Source organism: Pinus tabuliformis, chromosome 8, assembly GCF_031772625.1.
Source record: "Pinus tabuliformis cultivar Carrire ecotype Pingquan chromosome 8, CPIR1, whole genome shotgun sequence".
Lineage (NCBI taxonomy): Eukaryota > Viridiplantae > Streptophyta > Pinopsida > Pinales > Pinaceae > Pinus > Pinus tabuliformis.
The window spans coordinates 1,855,877,000-1,855,883,874 of record NC_142294.1 but is presented as its reverse complement, the minus strand read 5'-3'; the positions used below and the strand labels follow the sequence as shown (position 1 = coordinate 1,855,883,874).

The following is a 6,875-nucleotide window of genomic DNA, read 5'->3' as shown; positions in this document are numbered from 1 at the left end:
GGGGCATTCCGAGAATCGAACTCGGGACCTCTCGCACCCAAAGCGAGAATCATACCACTAGACCAAATGCCCTACAATGGATTATTGGGTGAAAATTATAATTCTTGAGTTATATATCGCAGGTATCCAGCTTACCCGACCATTTTCGTTCCATGCAAGCTAAGATCTTAAATACAGAATCTCAGACCTGTATTTTTCAGTTGAGGTTTCAGAAAGGTCAGTACTACGCTCGATTTTCCACATGCTCAACAAAACGGTTATTTGGTCAAGCTACAAGTCTGATCATGCACACGATGAAGTCGGCTCTGATTTCCACCGATCGTGAAGGAGATCGTTTCTTTGTTTGGATTGCAATCTATCTCACTGGAGGGAGGAATCAAATATCTCGGCTTTTTCTTGAAGCCTAATGGTTATACAAACAAGGACTGATATTGGTTATGCAAGAAATTTGAGAAAAGAGTTCAAACATGGTCACACAAGTGGCTATCTCTGGGTGGAAGACTCATCATGATTAAATCTGTCCTACAGAGTATTGCCTTCTTTTGGATGCATATTTACAAACTGCCTAAGGGTATCATCACATGAACTCTATCATTTTGAAATTCTTATGGGTTGGAACAAGTATAATTGGAAAATACATCTTGTTGTCACGGAGAGACTGCCTTGCAAGGTGGAGGAAGGTGGTTGGGGATTCAACGATACTGAAGGCTTATATTTGGTCTTTCTTTTGAAAAAAATTTGGAGGGTAGTGAGTGGGGAGGGATTATGGCTTCGAATAATTAAGTTTAAATACCTCATAAGTATGGACATCTACGGCTAGATTTAAGCAGGAGCACTAGAACCGAATTCTATTTCACAATGTTGGAGAGGCCGAATTCAATCTAAGCCTTGGTTACTCGGAAACCTTAAATGGAGGATCGACATAGGGGCTTGGCTCGAAATTCTATTTCACAATGTTGGAGAGGCCTAATTCAATCTAAGCCCTAGTTACTCGGAAACCTTAAGTGGAGGATCGACATAGGGGTTCAGCTAGAAATTGGATTGGATTCTTTCCTGGGAGTCTCTGGCAACCATGCTTTATCGTTGTATCTAATCAATTTCTTACATAAGCAGGGAATATATGTCTTTAGGGATATTGCTAGTCAACTGGATCAAGCACCCACCATACTACATGGAAAGATGTGGCAATTTTAGGGATTCTAGGACAACATGTGGCAGAATGGAACAAGTATATATTACAATTGAAATTCCTAGGGATAAAACTAACTATAGAAGAAGACATCTTGACCTAGAGTGGAGGACTACACAATGATCAGATTAAGGTAACTAAAGCATATGACATTATTAAATAGGCCAAAACAACAAACCCTCTTCATTGTTGGTTCTTCAGGGCTTGGAAGTGGCAAATCCCCGTAAAAGTCAAATGTTTCATCTGACTAGTTGTCCATAACAAAATACTGACTTGGGATAATCTGTTAAAGAGGGGATTTAAGGGTCCAAGCAGATGCAACTTATATTTGAAACAAACGGAAGATATTAACCCTCTGTTTTTACAGTGTCCTTTCTCATTCTCGGTTTGGAATGAAGTGACCAATAGGTTGAATATCATGGCAGTTTGGGATATGACATATGTGGTTACTAATCTAAAATAGTGGTTCATCGACTATAAGATTTTCATACGTCTGCCATTTTTTATCCTATGGGGATAGTGGAGGACAAAGAATGAATGCATTTTTTAACAGATGACACCAGATGTCAATAGGACATGTGTCAAGATTACCACTTCCAATCTAGAATTTGGAACATTTGAGTTTAGAGGTTCACTTCTCAGTCGTTTCCATAGACCATTATGGGACAAATTTCCTACTGGATTCTTCGATGGAGCTTCAATACATGGGTATTGTGGTAGCGGTATGTCTATTCATCCGACTCTAGGGGAACACTATCTTTTTGTCTGGAATAACAGTAAAGGATCTAATACTAGGGTCGAACTTCTAACACTATGGGGTGTCTTGTTTTGCTCCAAAGGGCTAGGAATATACGAAATTTCCATTTTTGGAGACTCCAAAGTTGTGGTAGAGTGGGCAAACAAAAGATATGCTTTGAGGACCTCGGACCTAACCAACTGGAAAAACATAATCATGGAATTGATTAAAGATCTCAATGAGCTCCCTATCACAGATATCTACCGGGAGAAAAACTATGAAGCTGATAAATTATCCAAAGAGGGAAGAAGGGTAGATCCAGGGTCGATCAGTTTCAGAGCTTTTTTACAAGGCCTCCCTCACTGGTCTGACATTATCACATTTTCATGGTAAAACAGAATAGAGTATTTTTTAATATTTTGGGTTATTTTTGGTAATATTCTAAGACAAATAGATAGATTTATTGTTGTTGATAGTCAACGTTTATTTTCTTATCTTAAATCTGCTACAACATTGTAGCAAGACTTTATGGTAGTTTATTGAGCCTCTTAATAACATTGTAATTGGATAATATATTGCGTTGATACGAAGATGTGACTGATAAATGTCACAGAAAGAACATGATAGTATCTCATGGAAGATGCATGTAATTTGTACGATTTTTTTAATAAAAGAAAGTGTTTTTTCTTATTGAAAAAAAAAAATCTACTTTTTTAGACTTGAGAATGATATTATCTTTCGAGAGAAATTTTTTTCCATCCATGTGTTGGTCCATGGATCCCAATGCATGGTTTATAAGAAGAAAAGGGTTGGAAATAATTTCGTTGTCCTTCCGCACGATTTGGTGGGATTGGAGCTCATGCAACTATTGTAATGAAACCAAAATTGTTAGAATGAGAATGATATATAAATAAAGATATATTTCATTGAAATTTTGGAAGCAAATAAATAAATAATTAAGATAAGTGGTTAAATTAATTAATAAATAAAAATGATTTATTAATTACTTTAAGGAGATATGGTCAAGGTGAGTTGGAAATAATTACTAAATATTGATTTAATAATTATTTCATAGGAGAAATGTGTAAATATTAAAGAATAATAAATAAATAATATTATATTATTGCATGGGAGAAATGTGTAAATATTAAGAAATAAATAAATAGTATTATATATATCTTGGATGAGACCATTCAAAAAGATATGAGGGAGGAAAGTCGTGATGGTGAGTTGGCCGCCCTTAATTCCACACATGGAGTGATTGAAGAGCAAGATCATCCATTGATCAACAAAGTGGATCATTGAGTTAATTGCTTGACGTGTTGGCACGTCACTCGCGTTTACCATGCAATGAATTCCCTGAGCAATATGGAGACAGACATTTAAGGGGCTCTGCATTTCAAGGCTAGTTCTTCTTGTTATAACATTCAAACATGAATGTTTCCATTCCCTATAGATTTTTGCACATTCCACTAGCATACAAAGGTTCAAAAACTTGCAAGCTTTTTAGACTTACGTCTGATCTCCTATGAAAGCAGAGCCATAGGAAGGGTCACGCCCTCTTGGGATGGCTCCTTCCTTCCTTCACTTTGATCATCTTTGGTTAACCTCTTTATTTTTGCATGCATTGAAGCAATGTGAAGTCACAATAGAATTTCAGTCGTGGATGAGGTTGAAGCCTCCATAGATTCTCTTAGCTTTACTCCTTCAGGTTCTAGCAAGGCAAGGGGGTCTTGCTCTCCCAAATTGGATAAACAAGCCCTAGGCTCAAGCTCCTCTCTAATCTGTGGGTAGCTTGGATTTTAAGGTATCACTCTCTCTTTCTTTCAGTTTGCAAGTGTTTTTGGCTAGGAATTATTCATGGATATATGCTCTTTCCCCATCTCCTCCTGGACTTTCCTAGCTCTCTCACTTCTTGGTGTGGTTTTTACTTTGTGCTTTCTAAACCCTTCATTTCCCCCCTAAGTCTCTTATTGCTCCCTTCCTATGGTAATTCCCTCACCCCCCTCGTACACTTTACTCGATTTTTCAACACATTCGGTCTTCATGCCCCATCAAAGAGGATGTTCAAGAATTGGTACATGAGGTTGTGATGGCCTCAGTAGCTTCACAGCTAGGTACCACACACACACCCCTCTAGGTATCCAATAAGAAATTGAACATATTGAGCAACAAGAGGATGAGGAAATAGAAGATGTTTTAGACCTTGATGTTATGGCATCAATTTCCAATTGGGTTCCCAAACTGGGCACAAACAAAGGCATGCACAATCAATATCTCCTCATAATTTACCTCTATTGGCACCTTAAGGAGCCATTGGGATAGGTGTTATTCAAGCAAAACAAGAGCCTAAATGAACTCCTCCTTCGCATGGAGGAGTTATGCCTTCTCTATCATATTATGAACAAGTGCTTGTGATGCATGGAAGATATCCTTGTGGGCAATCATGACCAACCTCCACTAGCACAAAAGGCTTCCAATGCCACGCAATTAACACATATGTTCACATTGTGAGCAACAACTTGTTTTTCTATTATGTTTTATGTTCCTTGTTATATGCATGTCCTATGGAGCTACAAGGTTAATGGCTAGAAAGTCAATCTTTTGTATTAGTTTTATAAGTCACTTTTTTCTTGACCAACACATTTTGAACCATCATCTATGGTTTATCATTGGATTAAAGAAAGATATAAAGTTTTGATTAAATCAAAAGATGATATCCAAAATTTGGCAGAGATTTTTAAAAACTTGAGTTTAAGTTGTTTAATTTGTAGAATTTGAATGTCGGGTGTGCGCCGGGGGGCAGGGGTTTAGGGTGTTGAATCCATTTATACGTTCAAAAATGCATTTTACAAAACGAAAAATCACATTCTTTCATAAAAAATAAATAAATAAATAATTTGTTGAATTCCAGTGAAAGAGTCTATTTTGTCTATAAGTTAGACTATGTATGTATATATACACGCACATGAAATCAATGAAATAATTATTGGAGAGAGCTGACAAGAAAATGAGGAAAACTGACAAAAACAGAGTCTAAAAAACCCTAAAAGTGTTTTGATTATTAATAATATGTATGTTATAATATTAAGTTATTAATATTTAAATCAAGTATTTAATATTTGAAATTATTTTTTTAATATTAAAATTGAGATTTTAATTATTAATATTACTATTGAAATAAAGTAATAGTACCAAGTGTAAATGCATTATTATGAATGTGAATAAATTATATAAAGTATTTGATAGAGTAATAATTAATATAATCGATAGAAATTAATTAATAGTATAAAGTATTAAGTAGTAATATTAAAGTTTATATAAAGTGATAATTAATATAAGATACGTTAATTATGAATATGAAGATTGGAATTTAAGGGGAAAGATTAAAAGTAAATAAATGGAGTTTAAAGGTTTTAATCTTATATAACAATTACTTGCAAATGAATTCTTAAAAAAAAAATATACAATGGTGAGAACATAAAATATATATAGATTTTTTTCTCTTGGAACTTAAAACTCGGAAAACCAAAATAATTTTTCATTATATTCCTTTCAATGTTACAATTCATTACATGCATGTCGAAGCATTCATAAACCCCCAATCCGTTAACCATGGTTTAGAACATAATCATAGTTCCCTTGACTGAATCTACAAAATACCATGGAAAAAATCATCATGCCCAAAATCATACGCACAACCATGAGTAGATTTTCCCACCATCCTTCGGCCTGCATCTGGCACAATGTAACAACACCTACACATAGTCATGTAAATAATATAACACATACCCAACAAAAATAATTAGATATGGACTTGGAGGTCAAGGTGGTAATCCAATTCTCACTTATTTTCTAACCTTCATCTCTATCAAGGTTGTTAGGGCATTTTCCTATTTCTATAGCTTCCCTAAAAAAATTATTGTGATAGTGATCTGTTTTGGAAAGGATGCAGGTGTTTTCAATACAAATTTGATGTTTGGTTTTATTAGAATGTTCAGCGAGCACAAAAGGTTTAAAGTGGTTATGTTTTATATTAGTGGAGTGTTCTCGAATCCTTGTCATAATGGAACGACCAATTTATCCAACGTAGTGTTTTCCACATGAACAAGGGATTAAATAAACACATTTTTGACATTTAGGATCAATGGGATCTTTAATAGATCTTAGGAAGTTACGAATGGTTTTCATAGGCTTGAAGGTGGCCTTCATATTGTTCTTTCTCAGAATCTGAGCAATTTTATTAGTAGTTTCCATATTGTAGAGGATGTGTACTTTGTTGACAACATTGCCCCATTTCTCTTTATTTTTAGGTTTTTTATTAGCATTTTCGAATGCTTTGATACCTTGGTGTCTCTTGTATCCTTTCTTTTTTAATACCTCCATAAGATGGGTCTTTTCAATTTCCAAATGTTCTTTGTCTGGAATTATCACAACTCTAGTTTATAAAGTATTAAGAACCCCAAGTTTTGAGCAAGATGGTGGTGGGAAATAGTGTGGAGGCCTTGTTTGGTATGGGTATTTTGTTGATAGACTTGGTGAGACATGGAACCATCATAATTTCTAGTGATGAGAATGTCAAAAAAGGGAAGACTACCATCCACTTCAACTTCCATTGTAAATTCGATAATAATAAAAAATGATTGCTAAGGTGTTGCAAGAAGTCTACACATAATACAAATAAAAAAAGTCTCAAATCAACACATTTTGATCAGGGTATGTTGGATCTTAGGATATTTCCTTTGGTCTGCTTCCAAACTGGTAGACCAAGGCATTTCGAAGTGCCATATCTATGTATGTGATGTAAACACTTTCTAAATTGATAATAAATTCCAAGCTTACAAAATAATAATAACAATAATATTATATATTTCACTTTTTTTATTATGTATTTTTTTCTTAGATGGGGGTGAGGAACGAGGTGATGGAGGTTAATGAGTGGGCAATAAA

General features: G+C 34.9%; 1 non-coding gene across 1 annotated transcript; it reads right to left on the bottom strand.

Moving 5' to 3' along the window:
• TRNAP-UGG (transfer RNA proline (anticodon UGG)) lies at positions 1-72 on the bottom strand. Its single transcript has one exon. It is a non-coding gene; the product is annotated as a tRNA-Pro (tRNA).
• Between the last annotated feature and the right edge of the window lie 6,803 nt (positions 73-6,875).